Source organism: Pseudochaenichthys georgianus, chromosome 2, assembly GCF_902827115.2.
Source record: "Pseudochaenichthys georgianus chromosome 2, fPseGeo1.2, whole genome shotgun sequence".
In the NCBI taxonomy this organism is placed as follows: Eukaryota; Metazoa; Chordata; class Actinopteri; order Perciformes; family Channichthyidae; genus Pseudochaenichthys; species Pseudochaenichthys georgianus.
Window position 1 is genome coordinate 10,449,981 of NC_047504.1, and position 12,694 is coordinate 10,462,674.

General features: G+C 40.4%; 2 long non-coding RNA genes across 2 annotated transcripts in view; one reads left to right on the forward strand and one right to left on the reverse strand.

Moving 5' to 3' along the window:
* LOC117456676 (uncharacterized) overlaps positions 1–1,012 on the forward strand; it is a 32,563-nt gene extending 31,551 nt beyond the window's left edge. Inside the window, exon 3 of the long non-coding RNA XR_004553265.2 lies at positions 705–1,012. This is a non-coding gene — a long non-coding RNA (uncharacterized lncRNA). The remainder of the gene's footprint in view (positions 1–704) is intronic.
* LOC117456671 (uncharacterized) overlaps positions 1–12,694 on the reverse strand; it is a 72,012-nt gene that overhangs the window by 1,629 nt on the left and 57,689 nt on the right. The window contains exon 4 of the long non-coding RNA XR_004553264.2: positions 10,109–10,164. This is a non-coding gene — a long non-coding RNA (uncharacterized lncRNA). The remainder of the gene's footprint in view (positions 1–10,108; positions 10,165–12,694) is intronic.

The window sequence follows — 12,694 nt, forward strand, 5'->3', positions numbered from 1 at the left end:
GCACAGCGACCCGGTGGGTTTGTTTAAGGCTCTCTGTCACAGCAAGCTGTCAGCTCTACTGGAGCTCAGAGCAGGGAGTACACACACACACACACACACACACACACACACACACACACACACACACACACACACACACACACACACACACACACACACACACACACACACACACACACACACACACACACACCACACACACACACACACACACACACACACACACACACACACACACACACACACACACACACACACACACACACCACAGCAACAGAAGACATATGTCAAGTTAAGTGCCCAGATACAATGGCAGCATTAACATAGTTGTTGATGATGATGATGATGATGATGATGATGAACAGTGTTACATTGGTTTCTCTAAAAGTGTGTCTTGATGTAAATGACGACTTTTGAGCATATCATGTACGTGTGTTTAAAATAAGCTCAGCAATGTCCTGGAAAATACTGTACAGTGTTTTCTGATGGTTTTCTGCTGTGAAAACAAACTGCTGAATGCTTTAGAGTATTACTTTATAATATGCCTATTATCTTTTAGTTAATGGTTAGAATTCTACTAAATGTATTTCTGATATTTCCAATACAAACCGTCTTTAATTGCTGATTGTGGCTTCAATTTGAATTCAGTGTGATTGTCCTGAATATGTCCCTCTTGATTAAACATGTCTTTCTGTTTGCTGCAGGTGAAACCCCGGTGGATAAAGGGTCGCAGAGAAGAACCTGGACTTATGCTCCGATGGAAGACACCAGTCATGCCGGTACACTAGATCCCAAACGTGTTTCTGGTGTTACATTCATATACGCTCTGAGCTTTGAATCAGGAACAAGTTTGTGGAAACCTAAATTGAGTGTAATTTAACGATGATTACTGGGAGACAATGTGAAAGAATTCCCTTTGCTCCAAAAGTCCTCATCAAGCTTTGACTTAAAGGTTTTGAAATTCACTTTCTTTAATAACTTCCATGAATAAATTACCAGTTGCAGCCATCCACACAGAGACTAACATCATCTTTCTTCAATCCATTTTCCCCCACTTTCAAGTGTCAGAGTAAAGTGGCCTGGTGTACGAACACTGTTAAGCATTTGCACTCATCATTTAATCATTGCACCTCATCCTTTGATTGATGCCTAATGAATGCCCGGGGTCTCGGTTTACAAGACGATCGCTAACAGAGCCTTGCTAATGGCTTTCTCCTGTCTGCCAGACAGCTTCAGGATCATTTATTCTATCATTTCTCATCCCGATCCTACTTACTTACAGCAGTCTTAACAAAACCAGGCCTGAGCTGCTCTTCCCTTTAGTGGACAGAACGTCCATGTCCACTGTGTGGCTTAAACAAACCTAAAACTACACCAAAGACCCTGGTATTAATGGTATTAATACACATATTCATTTCCCATAAGACACATATTCATTTCCCATAAGCTCTAAGGCAGGGTTGCTCAAAGTTTGGATCAGTGTCAGTTTTGAAAAGTATTTGATCCAATGACAAGGAAGGTTTAATTGCTGACTTTAAATAGATTTGTTTATGTCTGAATCCTGACTGAAGGGGAGAAGGACATACAATGAACACTTGGTATTTGGGATTTGAACCAAGTACCTTCTGCTTCAACATTCAACGTCCTTACCTCATGAGCTAGGCAACATTTCCTTATATAAAAATGAGAGTTTCCAGACCAGAACTGAGGATGGCGGATTTTCTTTCACTTTGTCTACAGTGGCGGCGCCAGAGATTTTCTCTTGGGGGTGCTGTGGGGTAGCTTGACGTTTCATAGAGGGTGCTCAAACATTAAGGGTTTCCCATTAATGTACCGGTCGCTACAGTTGAATTTTCTACTGCAACACTCCACACACACACACACACACACACACACACACACACACACACACACACACACACACACACACACACACACACACACACACACACACACACACACACACACACACACACACACACACACACACACACACACACACACACACACACACACACACACACACACACACACACACACACACACACACACACACACACACACACACACACACACCCGCAACTGTTACAATGAAGGCTCGATAATCAGCTCACGGCATATAGGTGTAAGCAGGGGTAAAGTGCTATTTTTACAAGTGGGGAGTGGACCTCACGTCCTCTAGGAGGGTCCTCCCCTCCTCTAGGGGGGTCCGGGGGCATGCTCCCCCGGGAAGATTTTTTTTTTTTAAATATTGAAGTTAAAAGCATCAATCTGGTGCACTTTGAGAGCAACATTAAGAGATCTATGGATACATCTCTCAACATACATATGAAACAGAACTGTAAACAGATTTTCTATTTCTTTATAGATATTTTACAAATCACTCCCCTTTTAAAACAAACTGTTTGAGACCCACTGAGATAACTAGACTAAAGTTAACTATCTAAACACTGAGAGAGTCCTTTACTTCACCTGAGGTTATCTGAGACTCTCAGTCTGACAGGAGACAGTTCTCCCTCCACCTTGTTTTTGAAAAAGCTCCTTATTCTTTCGGACACAGTGACGTCACAAGCTACCCACAATGCAACACACGCCATTAGGGTTGGGTATCGTTTGAATTTCCACGATTCCGATTCCGATTCTACTTTTCGATTCCGGTTCTTAACGGTTCTCGATTCCGATTCTTTGAGGGGCAGGGTAAAAAAATGATACATGCTTCTTCCACCAAAAAAATTACATTTATTCAAGAAACTTTTACACAGGTTAGTTTAAAGTAATATTCACATTAATCAGTCTGTTTATATTCACTGCTATGTAACTGTAACCTGAGAACCACTGAAGCTACAACAGTCCAACTTTTAAAGAACAGTTCTTGTTGAGAAAAACAAGCATATCTGCCTCTCAGGCATACCGGGAAGAAATGTTTGAACATTTTGAAGTAAAATGATTCAATCTGGTGCACACGCAGAATTACTAGAGACTAGATCTAGGGGGTACAACTCTAAACACCCATATGACAAAGATCGGTTTACATTTTAATAATTAAATAACAAATAGCCTATATGTAACGCATTTTATTTTTGTTGTTCATTCATATCTTATTTTACTATTTTATTTATGCATATTTTTGTATCTCTCCAGTTTAAAACGATATGTCTGGTTTACTGTCCTATAGTACACATTGGAATGATTTCAAACCTGTTTTATCCCAATAATTACAAAGGAGAGCCTTGGAAATATGTGTTTACATAAATTGTGATCAAACCGTTTGAAACCCACTGAGATAACTTAGACTAAAGTGAACTATCTAAACCCTCAGAGTCCTTTACCTCACTGAGCTGAAGTTATCAGCCTCTCAGTCTGACTGGAGAGGACTCTGCCTCCACATCATTGTAGAAACATCTTCTTCTTCCGTTAGAGCAGCTAGCACCAGATGCTAATAACAACAGCGCCGGTTCCAGTGCACCTCCCTTTCTCCCTCGCTCACGCGCACTTTGGCTGTGAGCTGCGGTTGCCAGATAAGCCAACATCCCCCATTTTCATCACTTGCAGCGCCCATCGTACAGGGCAAATGAAAAGTGTAACCGGGGTGAAAAGGGTGTTACATTTACTTAATTATTAATGTTGTTACATCAAGGCCGAAAATTAGGATGAGCACCAACGGTCAAAACATTTATTTTTCTCCCAGAGCTGCCAGCGCAGCGCCTCCACAGATCTGGCGCCCTAGGCGAACATTTATAATGCAGTGCGACGGGCCGGCCCTGGTCTCAGGTTACACTGTAGGAAATGTAGATACAACGCTACATTTCCCGCCCCGCTGCAGTCATACAGTAGGCTACGGAGAGCGGCGAGAAACATTTCCTCAGGAATCGAAAAGCGGAACCGAAATTCACATTTCTAAATGATGCCCTTGGAATCGAAATGTTGGAACCGGTTCCGAACCGGAACCGGTTCTCGGTACCCAACCCTACACGCCATATATATATATATAAATACGCCATTTTCCTGGAGGTGCAAATATCCTGGAGGTGCAAATATAAACAGCTAGCTAACGTAGCCACGCAGAGCGCACTAGGTTTTTTTTCTGAATTAACGACCGAAGAAATCGCTGCATGTCTTCGGATTACATCTCTGGACTTGAGGGGTGTGCTTTAGGTCGTTACCAGCGCAAACTAGAGCTGTGTGGGTTGTCAGATCGCCCTTACAGACTGCCTGCAGATGTATGGAAAAACAACAGTGGCCTTCGTCGATTGGCTGCATCTACGTCTAATTTCTGGAAACACCAGGTGAATACCCCACTTGTCACAATAATATTACCATGCCATTGCATATATGTGGTGTTTTAGAGTTGACTAGATGTTGATTAAGGCAATAGACTATGATATTCAGTACAGGAAGCTTAGCAACACCTAGACGGTGTACGGCTGCTTGCACCTCGCGTAAAACGGCGGATACCGGAAGTACGGTGTCGCCCTCGGCCCAATACCCGTATGTGTGTGTTAAAGAATACCCGTTAGCTTGGCTAGCTAGCACCAAATGCTAACCACAATGATCTCCGGTAGATACCCACCGGTGCACGAGCTCTCTCTCTCACTCGCTCGCGCAGGCACAAAAATGGCTCGTGCCACACACATACAGAGCAGAGCTTGAATGAAACACAGAGACCCAGAAGTAAGCTACTTGTACTCACGAGGCCTATTATGTGCAGAATCTCTCTCGCGTTCAGGTGGTTTTGATTGAGTGTCCACACGTGGACGTTTAAGGACTAAAAAACGATAATTTTTTCACTTTGCTGTTAGCAAATCATTTGGCGCTCTAGCTAACAGGAAGTCACTTAAGTGTCACAAAGTAATTTAGCCTATGGGTAGGTCACAAATCGAATGGGTGCTGGCCATTGGCCTTATCATATCACCTGTGTTGGCTTTATGTTTGTTTCAGATTTGCATTGATGTAATCAATAATTTTTCAAATTGAATTTAATAAAAATAATAATAATAATAATTTTCGAAAAAAAAAAAAAAAACTTCTTGGGGGTGCTTAGGGGGTGCTTTGGCAATCCTGGGGGGTGCTTCAGCACCCCCTAGCTCCCCCTGGCGCCGCTTCTGTTTGTCTATACTGGGAAAGTTGTGTCATGCAATTGTATGGGTCTTGGGTCTTTTTTAATTAATCTATTTATCTAAAACTTGGTTTAAATGAATAAAATAAGAGACTGTACCTCAACAATAGCTCAGAGTGATACAACACCGCTCAGGTAAGCTGAAGTCTTGGGTTCGATCCTCCTGAGGCGCGGGAGTTTTAAAAATCTCCAACCCAAAGTTGAGAATGAGTTTACCAAATGAAAGGTTTACCTCTCAGGTCAGAAGACTGACCGTGAGACCGCAGGTTGTGGGTTCAAGGCTTTTCAGGTGCCGTCATCTTTAAAGTCCACAAACCCGAATGAGCAGGTCATAAGCTCTACGAAACAATGATGTCTCATGACAGATGGCGATGTGACGGGTCAGGAGACCTGAGGTTGTGTGTTCGAATCCTGTTCGATGCTCAGTGATTTTTAAAGAGCTTTACTCAAAGTGAAGAGGATAAATGCGCCCAGAGAACAGGTCTTCATGTACATGTCTGTGGCTATCTGGGTTTGTTCTCGGCACTTAGGCGCCTTAGTGCGCACTGAAGGGGGGGAGTGAATAGGATACTAACTTTTCGCACACGCACAAAATCTATCTGGAACGCACAAGACTGGAACCAACACCCTCTGGTCTACCAACCATTGTTCTATCTCTGTGAGCCATTGGAGCAGATGAGAAGTCTCGGCTTTTACTTGTATTTGACTTCTTCCTTAAAATCTATCTGGAACGCACAAGGCTCGAACCAAGAACCTCTGGGCTACGAACCATCATTCTTATCACCCTGAGCCGTTTGACCTGAGAGAGCTGGATGTTCCTTTGCATATTTGACATCTCCATCTCATGTTTGAGCCTCAAAACACACAGCCCTAGCCCTTTCTAGTGAATGACACATACTTCAGTCTGGGATTCACCGAGAAATTTTGTGAGACAAAATAGCTTAGAGGTTAGAGTCAAGGACTGTAGGTCCACTACCTGACTACAAAATAGGGTTCAAATCTCACACAGGCATGATCAAATAGATGCAGGAATAAATAAACACTTTAAATAATACATATATATAATTATTTAATAAACACGATCTAATATGTTGTGAAAAACTTTTAAAAGTCATAGTATGGAATTTCTGGAATAAAAAGTAATGGTATAGTTGTTAGAAATAAAGCTGTAGTATAGTTTGTTTAACATAAGATGTAAACAGTCACAGTACAGCATGTAGAGAAATATAAAAAAAGTCATAGTATAACATTTAAAAAATATGACACACAACCTTTATTACATTTAATCTTACGTACTTCTTTATGAAATATATTTTACTTATTTTCAAGACAAACTAAACTGACTTTTTTCAAGTGTAACTTTAAAAAAAATGTTGTGACTACTATTGTTACTTTTTAATAATTACATAGTTAAGTGTGACTTCTTTAAATAAACATTTTGTGCCTTACTAAACTGACTTATTTCCACACGCTGCTGTATTATTACTTTTACTTAAGTATGAGATGCGAGTATCTTCGTAGACGGATACAAATAATGGGCAGATATCATGAGTTGTCGTCTCATCCAAGACAACTGCACCAAAAGCAGTGGTGTATTTTAACAAAGTGCATTTACTCAAGTAGTGTACTTTTACAATTGAGGTACATGTACTTTACCTGTACAGTTACACTACTTAATACATATACTCCAATACATTTTGGAAGCATGTTGCTAGCTTGCAGCTAACTTATGCTAACGTTTGTAAATGTGGTACTTTGGCTGCAGGGGCGAATAAACAGTGACGTCAAAACTAAAGATTGTTATTGTCAGTAGTCACGTTTTAGATCTCTTGATCTAAAACGTGGGACCCTTATATAAACATATATATTTGTATATAATACAGGGTTCATACACTTTTTCACCAATGATTTTCAATGGCTTTTCCATGAGTTTACCTCATTTTCCATGACCAAAAAAATTACTCTTTCTCAGCGGTACCACTGAAACATTTGTATTTTAACATGGTAAGCTGTAAAATAAGGTCTGCATATGAAACATGTCGTGCCTATCTAAAACAAATCAAATAGTTGGCTTGCTAGCTACAGACTAAAGCCACTGTAGACTCGAGGGCGTGATTGTAAAAATCTCTCACCAGCAAAATACCTCCTCAGTTCAATGCCATTTTACGTTTCATTACTATACGATACAGTATTTTGGCGATTAGATAAAATATATTTGATGCAACTTTGGTTACATTTCCATGACTTTTCCAAATTCTGGGAAAAATATTGTTTTCCATAACTTTTCCAGGGTCTGGAATTAGCATTTTGAATTTCCATGACTTTTCCAGGTTTGTAGTGACCGTAGGCACCCTGATAATAGCATAGTATGTCAGAAATGCCACACAAACCAATGATATTAAGATGGGAAGGAAACAACATAGTATATAATTTACAAATATTAGAAAAAACGACATAGTATGTCCAAAATGTAAATACAAATAGCATAGTATAGTTTTTTGGAAAATATCAGAAAAAGTTAAAATATAGAACCTTAAGTTGTAAATATATTTAACAATCCTGACTCAAAGTATGCTCATTGAATTAATTTCTTGTTTTAACAGTTACTTATATTTTTTACATTTGACCCTTGTGTGAATCTGTCCTGCTTTTCGCTCTCACTCGTCCGAAACAAACGACATAGTATAGTATGTTCAAAATGTAAAAACAAATAGAAGAGTATCTCATATTCCTTTAACAATGGCGACATGGAAATTGTAAAGTAGATTTAGTCAAGTACTTTACAAATTTGAGGGACTTGTACTTTACTTGAGTATTTCAATGATTTTCTACTTTGTACATCTACTCCACTACATGTATTTAATCCTTTTAGTTACTTTACAGATGTGGATGAATGATGTGAAATATAATCAAGTGTTAAATCAGACTTTAGTTCCTCCTGGAGTAAATCCAAAGTCATTCAAACTAGCTGCACCTTTACCAGCTTTGAGAACACTTTCATGATCAATCATTATAAAACATATCATATATATTATTCTGAAATGGACCAATCTGCACAATGACTATTATACTGTTGGTACTTTTACTGATACATGTGTATTTTTATTAGGGATGCCAGAAACTGACCATGATCAAAATCGAAAATCGGACAGCCCTGGCGAATAATAATAGATTATTCATAGTTAGAATTTATTGTATCTTATATTGGATTTAAACAAATGTAAAACATTTTACGTCAACACATCTGGATTCCGTTGCATAAAGAGTCATAGTATAGTATGAGGAAAATATATTTTAAAATATTTTTACAATATAGTCAGATGTGTGTTCTCCTCTATAGGATGGATGTGAGGACTCAGGAGGCGCTTAGCTGATCACAGCTTAGTAAAGTATGTGTGTGTGTTTGCAATAATCTCTTTCGCCCAGTGATACGACAGCGACACAGACCTGACCTACAGAGAGGTGGGGGGGGACAGAATGTTGGTCATGAACACACACAGTATAAGGACGGGGCCTCATTTATATAGTGATTCTCTGGCTTTTTCTTAAATCGCATCATATCAGGATAATATTACAATGAAGTCCCTGGCAGGTACACACAGAACAATAAACAAACAATTAAAATATGACATCTTTATCACACTAACAGTTACACAGACAAATTAAAGTACTGATCTATAAATAATAATACAAATACCAGCACATTTATTAGTACAATGGTAATGTAACGCTATAGTAACGTTATAGTAAACTAAAGTTAAAGTAACTAACACTACTAGTTATAGAAAAGTAACGTTAAAGTAACATTATAGTAAAGTAACGTTACTAGTAATAAAGTAACGTTACGTTAACTAGTAATGCTACTAGTAATAAAGTAGCGTTACTAACGTTACTAGTAATAAAGTAACGTTACTAGTAATAAAGTAACGTTACTAGTAATAAAGTAACGTTACGTGACGGAACGTAACGTTACTAGTTACGTGACGGAACTAGTTACAGACTCGGTGCAAAAGCATTCTCACAGACTGAGCAGCTGAATGGTTTCTCTCCTGTATTTTACTATAACGTTATAGTTACTAGTTATAGTAAACTAGCGTTAAAGTAAAGTTCGTGACGGAAAGTTTTTGTGTAAAACATTTCTTACAGACTGAGCAGCTGAATGGTTTCTCTCCTGTGTGTATTCTCATGTGTCGATGTAAAGTTCCTTTCAGTGCAAAAGCATTCTCACAGACTGAGCAGCTGAATGGTTTCTCTCCTGTATTTGACTATATCGTTATAGTCAGGGCTGCACATAAGGCACCGGATAATTTGAAAAAAAACATTGAGTGTGTGAGAGAGAAAGAGAGAGGGGGAAAAAAGAGAGATGAGAGAAAAGAGAGAGAGAAAAGAGAAAAGAGAGAGATGAGAGAAGAGAGAGAGAGACAAGAGAGAGATAGAGAAGAGAGAGAGAGATATTTGCGAGTTGCATAAGAACTGGTAAGATAGCAGGGTTTCTCACACAGACTTTACTTGGGCGGACCACCCAGGTATATTAACGGCTGCCAAAGTATAAATCGCGAGTCATTTAGGTTTAATTTTTTTAATCCATCCGCGAGCGCGACGGCATCTGCGATCCCTCGCTCTACCTGTGAAGGGTCTGCTTTATGCGCTCCGCACTAACCCTGCTGCGAGGCATACAGTTAACAGTGAACAGTTCATGAGCGTGGTCACTAGCGCAGTAGTTATGGTAAAATAATGTTAAAGTAACGTTATAGTAAACTAAGGTTAAACTAGCGGTACGTGACGGAAGGTTACACTGCTTCTCACCATAATGTCCCAAATTGGGATCAATAAAGTATATCTATTTATCTATATTCTATGGCACTCGTGCTACATTATGCCTTTTAATTTTACATATTTGTATGCCACTATCTTTTACTTTGCTACACTATGGCATTTTCCTACAATGCTACAACTACAACAACTATTAACCCTAGATAATCTGATAATTACCAAATGCTTATCCAGTTCTCCTGTTCCTTCAGTTCTCTTCAGCACAGTGCCGTTTCCTTGAGAACACAGAAAAGAGAGGTGGTTCATAGAACGGATGTGCATACTAACCCTAACCCTTATAACATGACAAATTTGAATCCTGATATGCGGATAATTTAGTATTCTTTATTGTCAACACAATTTCCCCATTAACACATGCCTAACGTTAGGGCATACATCAACTAGTGTATTTGTATCTTAACAAGGATCTTTACCATATAAACAACTAATCATATGTTAATGTGCCGCTGAGCTTATCAACATCCTGCTTTGACCTTTATACTTCAGTCGAGCTCTCCAAATCGCACCTTTGTTTCCCATCCATCATTCTTCCATCTGCTTCAGGCTGGTCAAGAACACACACACTGCAGCACATACATTTAATTTAATTAGAGCATGTGCAGCCTCCTTCTCTGTCAGTATTGTCAAGGCGCTCGGGAGCAGCCAACACTATCACTGATTGCTTCTAGATAGGAAGAAATATGATTAGACCGTGCGTGTGTGTGTGTGTGTGTGTGTGTGTGTGTGTGTGTGTGTGTGTGTGTGTGTGCGTGTGTGTGTGTGTGTGTGTGTCAGAGGTGGAAGACATCTGATTGTTAGTGGTGAGAGCAGAGGTAAGCTGAAGGGTTGAAACAGGACAAGGAGATGATTGAATGTGAGGGTAAAGTGGAGAGGGAAAGATGGAGGGGTTAGCTTTTATAGAAATTATATTAGCCTTATGTTTGTGGTGAATAGCTTTAAGATCTGCAGTTGTACTGACTTATGTACAGTAATACTTCCTAAGATTCATTATACTTAATAAAGTTATTAATTATGATGAACTGAAACTTTGAATGTTTGAATTCAATGTGGAAGTGAGACTATTCTTCATCTTATCATATCTTTCTCTTAAAGAAAGCAATTAGCATATTTCCATATCAGAAGTTTGTATCTGTCTCCATAGCTTCACATGGTCACAGTGGACGTAGAGGAAAGGGTCGAGAGAGAGAGGATGTGAGGAGGCGGAGGAGGGAAGATCCCTAATCTCTCATTATTAGTTTGATTTGCAGATGGACGGGAGGTAAACATGAAAGCTTTGATTCTCTGTGTAATAAGATTAGTGTTATTAAAGGGAGAAGGGCCGCTTGAGAGAGAGGGGAAGGAAGGAAACATGGAGGGGAGGATGAAGAAGTGACCTTTTGAAGGATGAGGTAAGGAGAGAGGGAGAAACCCCGCTGAGGAGTGGTGAAAGAAAAAAGGAAGGGGAAGACAGAGGGAGGGAAGAGCGACCCCAGCGAAAACAGATTAGTGGAGCATGAAGAGGATTACCAGCAATGATAGTCCCTCTGAGAGCAGCTAGTGCCAGCCAACACACACACACACACACACACACACACACACACACACACACACACACACACACACACACACACACACACACACACACACACACACACACACACACACACACACACACACACACACACACACACACACACACACACACACACACACCACACACACACACACACACACACACACACACACACACACACACACGATCAGCATCAGTCCAACCTGTCTGGCTAATGCAAACACACCCCATGTCCCGCTATGCTTCCTTTATTCAACAGTGTGTCACATTACAAATCAAGATTAAACAACAAGTGTAGAGACCTATCTAACTCTAATGGAAATCTCATCAGAGTAACGTTTCACTTCATAGACTCAGTGGGTGTTTCTCAATCTCGAGGAAGGCTGCTCCAGAGCCACTATTTCAAGCATACTACGTCATGGAGTGCCGCCGAAGGACTATTCCGATGTCCAGCATACTTGGAATTCTACCGAGCGCGGCGTACTTCGTTTGGAGACATTTCGAGGCTGCACATGTGTTGACTCCGCTTTGCGCACCGACCAATTTCCCCAAATCTGTGGCGGAAAATGTAAGGCGGGCCTCTCATGTGACGCACACCTGCACACTTGCTCGTCTGTTCCACTCTTTGTTTTCCGAATGCCAGGAAGTATTCTTGCCTCGCTTCTGGAGCAAGTGACTTGGAAGACATGTGCTACCAAGCAAGCGTACTCAACATTGAGAAACACCCAGTAAGTGGTACTTGTGGTAGTACTCTGCGTATACAGTAAGGCCATGCAACCTCTGAGTGCATATTTGAATACCGTACTTTTCGGACTATAAGCCGCGACTTTTTCCCCCATTTTTTTTGTACAGCTAACGGCCACTAGGGAACCTCCTAGATCTATGGATTTTACAGGTAAAATTAACCACCTTTAACTCTATGGGCTCTATGACCGGTCCGCGCCCGCCACCTTTAAGCGGCGGGCTCCAGGAGGAACAGCTGGAGGCCGGAAAAGAGTGAGACAGGTAGCGCGCCAAAGTGAAAGTGGAACCGAGAGACAGAACGAGAGCAAGACAGACGGACAATTTAGCTGCTGCTGCGGCTTATATGCAGGTGCGCTTTATAGTCCGAAAAGTACGGTATATGTTTTACTTTAACAAATAATTTGGCACTTTCCAGGAGTATAAAACTGAGACAAAGTGACAGAAAACAG